Source organism: Phyllobates terribilis, unplaced genomic scaffold (assembly GCF_046119375.1).
Source record: "Phyllobates terribilis strain yellow unplaced genomic scaffold, ASM4611937v1 Scaffold_9__5_contigs__length_417890890, whole genome shotgun sequence".
In the NCBI taxonomy this organism is placed as follows: domain Eukaryota; kingdom Metazoa; phylum Chordata; class Amphibia; order Anura; family Dendrobatidae; genus Phyllobates; species Phyllobates terribilis.
Genome location: NW_027362769.1, coordinates 206,783,300 through 206,799,413, shown reverse-complemented (window position 1 = coordinate 206,799,413; position 16,114 = coordinate 206,783,300).

Genomic DNA, 16,114 nt, shown 5'->3' with positions numbered 1-16,114 from the left:
CGGGAAGAAGAGGGGCGTGGACTCCAAAAAGCGCGCGAGAACTGAAGCCCCGCCTCACGTCCAGACGTCGCGTAAGGTCCTGGAAGGAGCCCAGCAGACGCTGACGTCACAGGAGCGCGACGGAAGGTCCTCAACCCTGACGATCCACTGCGGAGCCGCGGCCTACGGAAGAGGATCATCGCAAGGTAGGCCACGGTCTACTAGGGGGGAGGAAGATGTCGGATACGGAGGAGAGCTTCACTGCCTCAACCCCCGCCAGCGCCAGCGCTGCTGCAGTCATGCCTTTTACCATGCCCTATATCCCGGGAGCAGCCTGGCTACCCCAATACTCAGGGGAGTCACATACCCTGAATGACTTTAGAGAAAAGCTGGATAGCCTCTTCCAGGTGTACCCCCTCACAGAAGAGCAAAAAGTGAGCATCCTGGTGGCCCAACTAACCGGGGCAGCCCAAAGGGAGGTAAAGTCCTGGCCACCTGGGAGGAGGACTGTCGCGGGGATACTAACCCGGCTGAGGGACACCTTTGATACCCGCACCTCAGCCGAGATTAAGCTTAAATTCTATGGGTGCAAGCAGCGAGCACATGAGAGTATAAGGGACTATGCACTAAACCTACAAGAGGCCCTGAGAGCCATTAAGCAGACCGACCCCGACAGCGTGGGAAACGAGGACAGGCTGTTGACCGAACAATTTATAGAGGGCTATATTACAATGTCCACCGAACCCAGTTGCGGGCCATAGCCTTACAGGATCCTCATCTGGACTTTGCACAGTTCAAGGACAGAGCCATCCGGGTGCTCCGAGAACCGGCACCGGGTGGCGTTGTGACCCACAGGCGCCCAGCTATCACTTACCACCAGGAGGCGGCGCCCTTGTCGGCAGGGCCTGTGGGGGCTGATGCGCAGGCTTTGAACAATGACCCGGCTCCAGACCTGCACCATCAGGTCCAAGAGCTAGCTAAAAGCGTTGCTGCGCTAACCCGAACTGTGCAGTCTTTACAGGTTTCCACTCCAGGGAAGATCCAGCTGGCATCCGGACCGGAGGACATCCCGTGGCGTCGACCAAGGAGGACCCCACCGGCCAGAGGAAGACCCAGCGACCGATACAACGAGGACGGACAACCCATCTGCCGCCGCTGCAATCAACCCGGACATATGGCAAGGTACTGTCCTTTAAACTGGCACAACCTGGGGTAGAGGGCCAACCCCCAGGAAAAAGATCACCAGGCCCATCGAGCTGGCGCGACAAATATGTGGGAGGACGTCCAGTCTTGCCTGTGGTACTGGATGGCATTCCTATGAGTGCCCTACTGGACACCGGGTCACAGGTCACCACAATCCCGTACGTGCTCTTCAAGCAGTACTGGAATGACTCGGATATAACCCGCTACCCTGACGATGACTTGAGTATCATTGCCAGCAATGGTCAACCCGTGCCGCAGATCGGATTTAAAGAGATGACCATTAAAATCGGTAGAGTCGAACTGGCAGCACAGGGACTGATCATTGTGGACATTGACAAGCGCGAGAGTCACCCAAAGATAACTCTAGGAACTAATGTGATTGAAAATTGTCTTGCAGAGGTGATTTTCATTTTACAGCAGGTTGCCAAGAACGCCAGCTCCGGCCAGCAGCGAGTGCTCCAGAAAGAGATCCGGGCACTGATGCGACGGCAACAAGTGGAACTCTCCGGTGGTGAGATTGGTAGCGTAAGAATGTGTGACCCTTTCCCTATTGCCATACCCCCGAAAAGTGAAATGATGATTTGGTGCCGGGCAGCTATTGGTCTGAGAGGTAGAGATTACCAGGCCATGGTAGAGCCAGTCTACTCAGACAGTAGGCCCACCATTTTGACAGCCCGGGGGGTAGTTGATGTACGCCATGGGAGGGTACCCGTTCGCATAATAAATATTGGGAAAAGGGAAGTATACCTGCCCCGGTATGCTACGCTAGCCAAATTATATACTATCAACCAAAATTCTATACAGTCTGTGGAACCCTTGCCTCCATCTCATCCGGAGGAAGGTAACGGCTCTGAGAAAATAATGGAGGATTGGTGTCAGCAACTACATTTGGGTACTGACTCCACTCCCTCCCACCAGAAACAGGGAGTCTACCGGGTGGTTCAAGAGTACGAGAGAGTGTTTAGTAAACACCCGTTAGACTTCGGGCGAGTCAAGGGGGTAGAACAACACATCCCCACGGGAGACCATCCTCCCATAAAGGAGAGATACCGACCCGTACCCCCTGCACACTACCAACACGCCAAGGGGATGCTTAGAGACATGAAGGAGGCTGGGGTAATCAGGGATAGCTGTAGCCCCTGGGCAGCTCCACTAGTCTTGGTCAAAAAGAAAGACAACACCATGAGAATGTGTGTAGATTACCGGAAAATTAACCGTATCACACACAAAGATGCGTACCCCTTACCAAGAATAGAGGAGTCTTTGGCTGCTTTAAAATCTGCTAACTTCTTCTCCACCTTGGATCTCACTAGCAGGTACTGGCAGGTTCCTGTAGCAGAGGCGGATCGGGAGAAGACCGCATTCAATACCCCGATGGGACTTAGCGAGTTTACCTGCATGCCGTTTGGACTCTGCAACGCACCAGGAACCTTCCAGCGATTGATGGAGTGCTGTCTGGGACACCGGAACTTTGAGATGGTCCTGTTATACCTGGACGATGTCATCGTCTACTCCAAGACCTACGAGGACCACCTGAAGCACCTGGCGGAAGTGTTTGAAGCTCTGGCAAGTTGTGGCCTAAAGGTGAAACCTTCCAAGTGTCACCTCCTGAAGCCAAAGGTGCAGTACCTGGGACACGTGGTGAGTGCTGACGGAGTGGCTCCCGACCCTGATAAGATCACCGCAATTAAGGAATGGCCAAGCCCCTCCAGCGTAAAGGAAGTGAGGCAGTTCCTCGGGTTGGTAGGCTACTACCGAAGGTTCATACCCGGTTTCACCAAAAAGGCAGCTCCTATGCATGACCTCCTGATAGGCCAGTCCAGGAAGGCCAAGAACCAGAAGCCGCCCTTCAGATGGGAGAAGTTGGAAGAAGAGTCCTTCCGCCAGCTGAAGATGGCCCTCACGGGGGATGAAATCCTGGCGTACCCGGATTATAGCCAGCCCTTTATCCTCTACACCGACGCCAGTAACATCGGGCTAGGAGCCGTACTATCCAAGATCCAGCAGGGGAAAGAACGGGTAATTGCTTACGCCAGCCGAAAACTGCGACCCACCGAAAGAAACCCTGAGAATTACAGCTCATTTAAGCTAGAGTTCCTGGCAGTGGTGTGGGCAGTCACCGAACGCTTTAAGCACTACCTCGCTTCTTCCCGGTTCACCGTGTACACGGATAACAATCCGTTGACACACCTGGACACTGCAAGACTCGGTGCCCTAGAGCAGAGATGGATGGCCCGCTTGTCCAACTATGAGTTTACAATCAAATACCGGGCAGGACGCTCCAATACCAACGCAGACGCCCTGTCCAGGATGCCAAACCTACCGGACGTAGGGGAAGATTCAGAGGAACTGGAAGAAGTTGAGCTCCCCGCGTTCCACCGTCATGGGACTATCCAGTATTCCCACCATGTAAGAAGTAAGCAAACCGCTACGTTCAACCCCTTACATCATTACAACTGGGTGGAGACGCAAGACAGTGACCCTGCCGTCCGTCTGGTAAAGGAGATGCTGACTCGGCCAGATGCACGCCTTGACCCAGACGCTCCGGAGGAAGCCAAGCAACTGTGGGCTGAGAAGAGTCGACTGTTCCTTTACAAGGGAAAGTTGTGCCGCAGAATGGTTAACTCCCGGACGCATGAACTAATCTGGCAAATAGTGGTGCCAAGAAGAGATGCAGCTATGGTGATGGAGGCATACCACGACGGAGCTGGGCATTTCGGACGGAACAAGCTGGAGTTCCTGCTGCGCGGGCGGTTCCATTGGGTAGGCATGAGAGGAACCATCGAGAGGTGGTGCAGAGACTGTGGCCCATGCAATTTAAGAAGGAGGGACCGTGCCAGCCAGAAGACTCCCCTGCGGTCCATCATCACCAGACAGCCGTTGGAACTGGTAGCCTTGGATCATGTAAAACTGACCCCAAGCAGAAGTGGCTACGTCTACGCGTTAACCATCGTGGATCACTACTCCCGGTTCTTGGTTGTCGTCCCCGTCAAGGACTTAACGGCTCACACAGCAGCTAGAGCCTTCCAGCAGCACTTCTGCCGTCCGCATGGATACCCGGAGCAGGTGCTGACGGACCAGGGGCCTGCCTTTGAAGCGGAGGTCTTCCAGGAGTTCTGCACCCTGTATGGATGCCGGAAGATAAGAACAACACCCTATCACCCGCAAACTAATGGACTTTGTGAGAAAATGAACCAGGTGGTGATAGATCTCCTGAAAACATTGCCCCTGGAGGAACGCAGTCTGTGGCCTGAGAAGCTGCCCGACCTGGTGGACCTATACAACCACATCCCTGTAGGTTCCACCAACTGTACCCCGGCTTACCTAATGAGGGCAAGACCTGGTAAGCTTCCTGTTGATCTGGAGATGGGAGTCCTGACACCCGAGGACACTTCACCAGAAGCCAACTGGGACACAGAGAGGCAGCAGCAATACCGAAAAGTACAGGAGAGCGTGGAGCGTAGTCTCTGTCAAGCTAGGGAAAGACAAGAGAAAACTTACAACCAGTATGCTCCCGCTGTTCCCCTGGTGCCCGGAGAGCAGGTCTTGAAGAGGAAAAGACGGCTCCACAAGTTGGACGACCAATGGGAGAAGGACCCGTACACCGTACTGCCCTCAAGCCACGACAACCCAAAGATCTGTACAATCAGTAAAGACGGAGGGGAAACCACAGCCATTGTATCCCGGGATCACCTAAAGAAGTGTCCCGAACAGCTACGGAACCCTGAAGAGGAACAAGAGGACCCTCGACCCGTAGAGGAAAGGGAAGATATGGTTAGCACTGTGCTCGGAGACTTCCCTCGGTCTTGGACTCAAGTCAATGGTGCTGTTGTGGTACCCGTCCTCACGTTCCTCCAACCAGCATCCCAAGTGCCTACGGAGACACAGGTAGAACTGGAAGAACAGCCGGTCCAGGAGGCAGAAGGCCCCACACAAGCAGACCAGGAAAATCAACCCTCTGCTTATAGTGAGCCTGCCATACCCCTAGTGAGCCAAAGAGTCCGTAGACGGCTGCCCAGTTTACCCTTGACAGCTCCTATACCCTGTAGCTCAGGACCAATCAACCAGCTCCGTAGGTCCACTAGGGTCACTAGAGGCCAGCTGCCCATATGGTGGAGGATCTAAAATGTTCAAGCTATTTTATTAATGTTTACCTGTTTATTGTTGCTTGTGTATAATTATGTGTTTCTAGTTATTTATAGGAGTCTTTGGTGGATTTACCGGGAATCCTTTGTGCATATAGTTGGAGCGTAACCCAGGACGGACTGAAAGACTGTTAAGGACTCGGGGCAGGACAGACCCCTACCTGGTTACGTCTCCCTGTGTTGGTGAAATGGACACCCTTGTTTTCCTCAAAAGTTACACCCGGTTGCGGACACGCCGTGACCACCTTATGTGTTGTCTCTATTAGAATGTTATTGTTTGCACCTTGTTATGTTTACAAAAGTATGTTTAGTCCCGGAGTACTAACTTTCACTAGGGGGGAATGTGGCACCCCAGGGGTCTGGTCTCCACAGTAATAGCAATGTTATGTCTGAGAGCAGGTGGGAGGTCTCTTGGTCAGGAATCCTATGCATGCCACACCTCCTGCCCAGTCCTGGGAGGGGAAGAACTTTCCCTATATAAAACTGGGGCTGAGGCAGGGTTAGGAAGAAGAAGAGATGAGTAGAGAGAAGAAGAGGAGCAGCATAGGAAAGAAAGATCAGGAGCTCAGTGGGAGCAGTGCTAAAAGGAATCAGGGGCTGGCAGCTGAAGAGCTCGCCCTGATTGAAGAGTTACCACCGGACCCGGAGTCCGAGGCTGTGGGGATTAACCCAGACCCAGCAGCAGAAACCGCCCGGCAGGGGATTTCAGGTCCTCTGGCCAAGAAACCCGAAGGCACGGTCACACGCGTGGGACCAGCACCGCCGTCGTGGAGCGGAAGCCACTAGAAGGCCCCGAGTCACCGGCCATACGGGTGAGCACCACACGGTACACTCAGGGACGTGGGCTACCTTTACCCGCCTCTAGCAAGGAAGCCAGAAGAGTACAATTAGTTGGGGAGGCCTACAACTCCGCCTGGCCAAGGGGAATCCCATCTGCTCAAGGACTGACCAGGCCCCGACCGCTAGCCAGTACTCCGGGAGGGTCTATCTTTGTCACCAGTAAAGACCCTGAACTACACCGCATCGTCTCTGAGTGGTTCCTGCTACCCCCATCATCCACGTCGGCTGCCCTGAGGCCATACCCCTCCCGTTGGGGGTTATACCATCCACGCTGCACCATCCTTCCACCGGCCTCAGCGGTCTGCCCTGCAGCGGCAGCTCCATAGCTGCATTCAACGGGTGGCGTAGTCGTCCTACATCTACTGCTAATATACTGCCACTCAGCTTGACTCCCTGGGCACGGACCGGGTCACCGCCACGAGACTACTACCCCTACCAGATCCGGCTCCGGGTAGGCTCCCGCGTGCGCAACGCTACTCAGCACAGGCCCAGGGGCGCGTCAGCTTCACCACACTAATAGGAGATATCAGGAAAAATTATGAATTGGCAAAAAAGGACAATGTATGAGGCAGTGACACACACTGAGTGCACTACAACCAGACGTGGTTGAAGCACACACTACAGGGTGAGCTGCACTCACACACAGAGACCTTGCAGAAAGCGGTGAACAGCACAGAGAACTGTGCACTAGCACTGCAAGGCACAGCGATTTATGAAGTAGCTTGGGTAAAGCAGAATAGACCAAATAGGTAGCTAAAACTGTCCCTCAGAACAACAGCGTCCTATCCCTAACTGAATTCACAGCAGAGTGAGCTCAAAATGGCGGCGGCGGCTTTTATAGTGCATCATGACATCATTTCAGCAGCCAATCACAGCCATGCCATTAGTTAAGATGCCTACATGCCTAACAGGATGTGCCCACACTTCTTAGGATCCTCATTGGCTGAATAAAATGAAAATGGCTCATTGCATTATGGGAACTTCCGATTCCGGTATACGATATTGCAAAAGTATCGGAATTAAGTATCGGAATTCCGATACCGCGAATATCGGCCGATACCCGATATTTCAGTATCGGAATGCTCAACACTAATGAAGACCCGATGTCGTCATGACAACATCCGGGTCACCAGACAGCAGGAAGATTGTTTGGTCATGCGCAGTACATGACCAAAAATCTTCTCACTGTGCAGCGCTGACTGCCTGCATGGCACAGGGATGGTGCTGCATCCCTATGCTATGCAGGCGATCAGAATAAAAAAAGTGAAAGTCCCAGAGTGGGACAAAGTAAAAAAGTTAAAAAACTTTCAGAAAGTGAAAAAAAAAATAAAAAAAATAATCCACCAAAAATAAAAATATAATGTACCCATCAATAAACAATATTATGAAAAAAAAAAAAAAAACAATAAAAGTACACATTTGGTATCGCTGCGTCCATAACGACCTGACCTATAAAACTGTCCCACTGGTTAACCGCTTCAGTGAACACGGTAAAAAATAAAAATAAACAACGAAGCAAAAAACCATGCTTTATCATACCGCCAAACAAAAAATGGAATAACACGCGATCAAAAAGACGAATATAAATAAAATTGGTACCACTAAAAACGTCATCTTGTCCCGCAAAAAACAAGCCACCATACAGCTCCATCATCTGAAAAATCAAAAGTTATAGCTCTCAGAATAAAGCGATGCAAAAAAATAATTTTTTCTATAAAATAGCTTTTATTATGTAAAAGCGCCAAAACATAGAAAAACAATATAAATGTGGTACCGCTGTAAACGTACTGACCTGAATAATAAAACTAACTTATCAATTTTACCACACGCGGAGTAGAATAAAAAAAAACAATTCCTGAATTGTTGGTTTTTGTTTATTCTGCCTCCCAAAAGCTGAAATAGAAAGCGATCAAAATATTTCACATGCCTGAAAATGGCACCAATAAAAACGTCAACTAATCCCGCAAAAAACAAGCCGTCACATGACTCTGTCGGCCAAAATATGGAAAAATTATAGTTCTCAAATATGTGTCTTTTAGTGTGTGACAGCTGTCAATCATAAAAACCCGATATCATTCTGGTATCTCTGTAGTCGTACCGACCCAAAGAATAAGGTTGTTTAATCACTTATACCGCACTAGGAACGGCTTAAAAAATAAACGCTAGGGCTGGGATTGGGGTTAGGGTTGTGCTAATGTTAGGGTTGGGGTCAGGGTTGGGATAGGGTAAAAAAAAAAAAAAAAAAAAAATGACGATATGGTAAATAGTGTTGAACGCAAGTGCTCGCTACTTGAGATTGCATCGGGTGCTCGGGTATGCATTGAGTATCGCGGGTGCTCGAGTCTCCGCCCCATATGCTTCGCGGCCAAAAAAACCTTGTGGAGATTGCCTGCCATGCACGAGCGATCCCTGCATGTTTTTTTTGGGGTGTCTAATAACAGTGAAACATGCGGGCGGGGGCTCGAGCATTTGACTTGAGAACCCATGATACATGGTGCATACCAGAGTACCCGATGCAAACTCAAGTATTGAGCACTTGCGCTCAAGACTAATGACAACTTATTCAATATGATGACCTAATGTTATCAAATTCTGTGTCGTACCTCTGGGTTCAAAATGTTCACTATACCCCTTGATAAAATCCTTGAGGGGTCAAGTTTCCAAAATGGTGTGACTTGTGGGGGGTTTCCACTGTTTAGGCACATCAGGGGCTCCCCAAATGCAACATGGCGTCCTGCAAATTTTACATTCAAAATGTCAAATGGCGCTCCTTCCCTTCCGAACCCTGCCGTGTGCCCAAACAGTGGTTTTCCCCCACATATTGGGTATCTGCTTACTCAGGAGAAATTTCACAACAAATTTTGGGGTCCATTTTTTCCTGTTACCCCTGCGAAGATAAAAAAAACTTGGGTCTAAAGTAACATTTTTGTGAAAAAAATTTTTTCTTCCACATTCCAAAAATTCCTGTGAAGCACCTGAAGGGTTAATAAAGTTCTTGAATGTGGTTTTGAGCACCTCGAGGGGTGCAGTTTTTAGAATGGTGTCACTTTTGGGTATTTTCTGTCATAAAGACCCCTCAAAGTGACTTTAAATATGATGTGGTCCCTAAAAAAATGGTTTTGTAAATTTTGTTGGAAAAATGAGAAATCGCTGGTCAACTTTTAACCCTTATAGCTCCCCAATAAAAAAAAAAATTGGTTCCAAAATTGTGCTGATGTAAAGTAGACATGTGGTAAATGTTATTTGTTAACTATTTTTGTGTGACATATCTCTCTGATTTAAGGGCATAAAAATTCAAATTTTGAAAATTTCTAAATTTTTGCCAAATTTCCATTTTTTTCACAAATAAACGCAAGTGATATCGAAGAAATTTTACCACTATCATGAAGTACAATATGTCACGAAAAAACAATCTGAGAATCAGAGGATCCGTTGAAGCGTTCCAGAGAAATTACCTCATAAAGTGACAGTGGTCAGAATTGTAAAAATTGGCCTGGTCATTAACGGGCAAACCACCTTGGGTTGTAAAGGGGTTAAACAACTGAATGAACATCTTCCGAGTCCGGTGATTCCATAATTTTTGCCAGGGGTTGTAATCTCTAGTTCTCATTTTTCTGTTTTTATTTAACAGTTCTAACACTAGTTCCACCATCATTACCAGCACCAGTACCTCTGTCTTCAAGCACACGTAAGTCATTCATCTGCTAATCAGCCATGAGAAGACTACAAGAAGTTGACATCTTGTTACTTTATATGGAGTAATAAGTACAGACATAACAAAATAATAACCTTTTGTGTATAGAAGATTATTTTTTTAGAGAATAAAATAAGTGTTTTTTTTTCTTCTTTATCACTAAAAATACTGTAAGCTGTAACAACTACTATTTTGTGTAAGTGAAAATCAAATTCACAAATACAATATTTGGTCTTGTTAATGATATGTACTGTGTGTACAATAATGCCAGCAAAGAGTATGGTGTAAAATATGTACCCGTTCTGTATAGATGATGGGTCGGTCCTGTCTGGAGTTCTTAGGAGCTCACGGTGGGGTGTTTATTGTGCTCCTCTGTTTCCGTAACTCCACATCATTTCTATAAGAGTTCCATAGCTTTGCCTCCGGGGATTGTAGCTGATTTGAGATATTCTTGTTTCAGCCATGAAAAGTCAATATGGGGGTCATCACTTCCAGGACTCCTTGTTCTTCTTTACTCTGAAGTTAGTTTATAATGACATTGGCTGCAGGTTTGGGGGTCATTGTCCTGCTGCAGAATAAATTTGGAGCCTCAACAGTATAGTAGTTTAACAGTATAATAAGTGCTCAACTCATAGACCTGATAATATAAATAACAATAAAGCTCATATTCACCTATTCCCGAATCCATATCCACTGTCCCATTTTCTGACTTGTAAAAACAGCGGACCGACACAGGCAGTGGAATGCAGTGATATATATATATAATTAGTACAAAAGTATTGGCTCGGTTAGATGCAGTAAAACAATTTTATTACATACACAGGTGGAGGAGGTTAGTATAGATGAACTAATAGAACAAGTCCCACACACTGCTACAAGCCCAAATATTTTTTCAGAGCTAGATGCAGATAAAAATTATTTTTAATTTGCAACCTGGTGGAGGGTAGTATGCAGTACAGACCAAAAGTTTGGACACACCTTCTCATTTAAAGATTATTCTGTATTTTCATGACTATGAAAATTGAACATTCACACTGAAGGCATCAAAACTATGAATTAACACATGTGGAATTATATACTTAACAAAAAAGTGTGAAACAACTGAAAATATGTCTTATATTCTAGGTTCTTTAAAGTAGCCACCTTTTGCTTTGATGACTGCTTTGCACACTCTTGGCATTCTCTTGATGAGCTTCAAGAGGTAGTCACCGGAAATCACAGGTGTGCCCTGTCAGGTTTAATAAGTGGGATTTCTTGCCTTATAAATGGGGTTGGGACCATCAGTTGTGTTGTGCAGAAGTCTGGTGGATACACAGCTGATAGTCCTGCTGAATAGACTGTTAGAATTTGTATTATGGCAAGAGAAAAGCAGCTAAGTAAAGAAAAACGAGTGGCCATCATTACTTTAAGAAATGAGGGTCAGTCAGTCTGAAAAATTGGGAAAACTTTGAAAGTGTCCCCAAGCGCAGTTGCAAAAACCAGCAAGCGCTACAAAGAAACTGGCTCACATGAGGACCGCCCCAGGAAAGGAAGACCAAGTGTCACCTCTGCTTCTGAGGATAAGTTTATCCGAGTCACCAGCCTCAGAAATCACAGGTTAACAGCAGCTCAGATTAGAGATCAGGTCAATGCCACACAGAGTTCTAGCAGCAGACACATCTCTTCAACAACTGTTAAGAGGAGACTTTGTGCAGCAGGTCTTCATGGTAAAATAGCTGCTAGGAAACAACTGCTAAGGACAGGCAACAAGCAGAAGAGACTTGTTTGGGCTAAAGAACACAAGGAATGGACATTAGACCAGTGGAAATCTGTGCTTTGGTCGGATGAGTCCAAATTTGAGATCTTTGGTTCCAACCACCGTGTCTTTGTGCGACGCAGAAAAGGTGAATGGATGGACTCTACATGCTTGGTTCCCACCGTGAAGCATGGAGGAGGAGGTGTGATGGTGTGGGGGTGCTTTGCTGGTGACACTGTAGGGGATTTATTCAAAATTGAAGGCATACTGAACCAGCATGGCTACCACAGCATCTTGCAGCGGCATGCTATTCCATCCAGTTTGCGTTTAGTTGGACTATCATTTATTTTTCAACAGGACAATGACCCCAAACACACCTCCAGGCTGTGTAAGGGCTATTTGACCAAGAAGGAGAGTGATGGGGTGCTATGCCAGATGACCTGGCCTCCACAGACACCAGACCTGAATCCAATCGAGATGGTTTGGGGTGAGCTGGACCGCAGAGTGAAAAAGGGCCAACAAGTGCTAAGCATCTCTGGGAACTCCTTCAAGATTGTTGGAAGACCATTTCCGGTGACTACCTCTTGAAGCTCATCAAGGGAATGCCAAGAGTGTGCAAAGCAGTCATCAAAGCAAAAGGTGGCTACTTTGAAGAACCTAGAATATAAGACCTATTTTCAGTTGTTTCACACTTTTTTGTTAAGTATATAATTCCACATGTGTTAATTCATAGTTTTGATGCCTTCAGTGTGAATGTACAATTTTCAAAGTCATGAAAATACAGAAAAATCTTTAAATGAGAAGGTGTGTCCAAACTTTTGGTCTGTACTGTATATTAACCTACACCAGGTTGCAAATTAAAAATAATTTTTATCTGCATCTAGCTCTGAAAAAATATTTGGGCTTGTAGCAGTGTGTGGGACTTGTTCTATTAGTCCATCTATATTAACCTCCTGCACCTGTGTATGTAATAAAATTGTTTTACTGCATCTAACCCAGCCAATACTTTTGGGCTAATACCACAGTTTGGCCACTCAGCTCTGCTCTGTTCCCATCCATTGTTTTTTGTGCAAACAACACGAGAGTTGTCAATTAGTTAACCACCAAAATGAGTGGAAAAAGGCCTGCTGCTGGTGGAAAGGGGAATAGGCGTGCTGGGAAGGAAAAAAAGGTTGTGTCCGTGGGTTAGGTGTTAAAGCAACAGTAACATCTGCAGAAGAAAGACCATCTTCCAGCCAAACTAAGATGTCTACTTCTTTTAGTGAACAATGTGATAAGATCCCTTTCTTACGGCCACGCCAATCGCTAAAAATTCAAGATGAGGCACAAAAACAGCAGGTGCTTCAACGGATATCAAGTGCTCCTTTAAGTGGGCTTTCCTCCACCTCCACTTCAACATCACAAATACTCCAGTCCTCAGAGTTGTCACCCCAATCGCACTTACTTCCTCACAGCTCCCAAGTCTCCAGCTGCCCGTCTGAGTATGGGGTAGAACAGATGGTTAAGTCTGCAGAGCTGTTTACTCATACTATAGCCTGGGAATCAGAGGTCTGCTCCAGAGCTTCTGTGAATCCAGACGAGGAAATGATCTGCACTGATGCCCAGAATCTTTATGAGTCGGATCCAGGAACAGACGCAGAAGGTTCTGACCATAATGTAGACCCTCGTTCCCAAACTGTAACTCCTGTTGGTGGAAACAATGAGGAAGACGATGATGAGACTCAAATACCTGCTTGGAGCGACAACTTTAGTTTTTTGTCAGGGCAGGAAGAGGCTTGCTCTGAGGACGACGGGTGTGATAACACACAGGGTGATGATGACGAGGTTGGAGATCCCACTTACTGTCAACCCACAGTCAGCCAGTCGATGAGGTCAGCAGAGGAGGTGGAGAAGGATGCTAGTGACGACGAGGTCAGGTTGCGCCTTCCTGGACAGAGACGTAGTACTGGAAGCACGTCAACAACTGCATCCTCAAACACAACTCTGCCTCTGACTACAAGTCGTGGTGGCTCTTCAGGTCGCATGGGTGCTAAGCCTTGCATAGCCTGGGCATTTTTTCAGATCGATAAGGATGACCCAACTCGTGTTATCTGTAACACTTGTCAACAAGAGCTAAGTAGAGGCCAAAAAATACATAGTTTGAGTACTTCATGCATGAACCGGCACATGGATATGAAGCATAAGTTGCAGTGGGAAGCTCACTGTGCTACAATGCGGCCTAGCCGGCCGGGCCAACCACCGTCTGCCACATCTTGTGCATCCGCGGCCTCTTCATCCTGTGACTGGGGGGACAGCAGTCACACCTGTTTTGGGACGCAGACCTGCCACCTCTTTACCCGCAACAGCCAGCGTGATTGGCAGATCATTATTGTCTTTGGAGGTAGAAACACCAGCTGGTGTTCAGCGCTGTCCAACATCGACAGCACCACCTTTGGGTCAAGGCAACCTAACATGTCCGCCTGCATCTTCCTCACAGACCGGCAGTTTGCCGGGGACACCCTTCTCAAACCCGTCTAAGCACAACAGCCAGCCCTCGGTCCCTCAGATGTGAACAAGTAAAAGACCATTTCCTCCTAGCTATGAGAAAGCTAAGAGGTTGAATTTCACCATCTGCAAGCTCTTGGCTACAGAAATGCCGCCTTTCCGCCTGGTGGACACAGAGGATTTTCGAGACCTTATGTCCGTCGCAGTGCCCCAGTACCAGATGCCCAGTCGGCACTACTTCTCAAAGAAAGGTGTGCCTGCACTCCACCAGCATGTCGCACACAACATCACCGCTTCTTTGAGAAACTCTGTGTGTGACAGGGTGCATTTCACCACAGACCCTTGGACGAGTAGGCATGGACAGGGGCGTTACATGTCGCTGACTGGGCACTGGGTATCTATGGTGACAGCTGGACAAGGGGCTGCTGTCCAAGTCTTGCCGTCCCCACGAGTTGTGCGTCAATCCTCTTTATCTCGAAGTTCCTCCACTGCTTCTGCCTCCTCAACCTCCTCTCGGTCCTCCACCTGCACCCAAAGCCTGTCTGGTCATGCCACAAGCTTTCTAACTGCGCAGAAGGGATCCTGTATACCTCCTTACTATCCTGGCAGCAGGGCTCAACGTCATCAGGCGGTTTTTACTTTGAAATGTCTGGGAAATGTGAGTCACACAGCTGAGGAGTTGTGGTCAGCTCTGGAGAACCAGTTTCTTGAATGGTTGTTTCCACTGGACCTGAAACCAGGGAAGGCCGTGTGCGACAATGCTGCAAACCTCGGAGTGGCCCTTCGTCGCGGCAATGTCACACACGTGCCTTGTATGGCTCACGTGTTGAACCTGGTTGTCCAGAAATTTTTAGCCCACTATCCCGGAATAGATGGCCTTCTGCAGAGGGCACGGTTGCTGTGTGCTCACTTCTGCCGTTCGCAGCCCGCAACTCAGCAACTTACATCTCTACAGAAGTCGTTGGGCCTGCCACTTCACCGGCTAAAATGCGATGTGCCTACCCGTGGAATTCAACTCTGCACATGTTGCAGCGACTGTGGCAGCACCGACAAGCCCTGGTGCAATATGTTCTGACGTATAGCCTGGGCCAACGAGATCCAGAGGTGGAGCAAATCACGCTGGAGGAGTGGTCTCAGATCAGGGACCTATGCACCCTTCTGCACAGTTTTGAAATGGCGATGAAGATGTTTAGTGCTGACGATGCCATTATCAGCATGACTATTCCGGTGATTTACATGCTGGAGCACATGTTAAACAGAATTCGGAGTCAGGTGGTGGCACAAGAGGAGGTGGAGGAGGAGTTGTATGCGGAAGGGCTAACATCTGCAAGGTCCAGACGGTTGGCAGCACCAAGGCGGCAGGCATGTGAGGGTGTGGGGGATGGTTTTACCAGGGCGCATGGTAGCAGCCAAACTAGTGAGGAAGGTGCAGGAGCCCAGGAAGAAGTTTAGGATGAACTGATGGAAGACTCATCAGATGAGGGAGACCTTGATCACATTTCTGTTGTGCGAGGTTGGGGGGAGAGGGCAGAGGAAGGAAGCATGATTGTTACCTCGCCACCAACACAACAGGGACTTGGAGCTCCTAGAGGCGCAAGACACATGAGTGCCTTCTTGCTGCACTTTTTGCATAATAATTTGGAACACAGTGTACATGTGCTTTTCCACAAAACACCAGTGGTTCACGTAGTGAATCTTACAGTTCTAACTTACCAACCGTGGTCTGTATGGAGTTGTTCAATAAAGGGCCCAAAATTAAGATAACATAGACGGGAGAGGTCTCTATGAATAGGAATTCCTAAGTATTTGATACACTGTGAGGGCCAGGCAAAGGGAAAGTTGGTCTGGATGGAATCCTGTATGGATTTGGGGAGGGAGACATCGAGGGCCTCAGACTTCACTGCATTGATTTTAAAATTTGACCATGTAACAAAGTGATCTATTTCAGCCATAACAGCAGGGATGGATATATGTGATTGAGTGATATATACTAGGACATCATCAGCAAATGCAGAGCACTTGTACTCGGTGCAT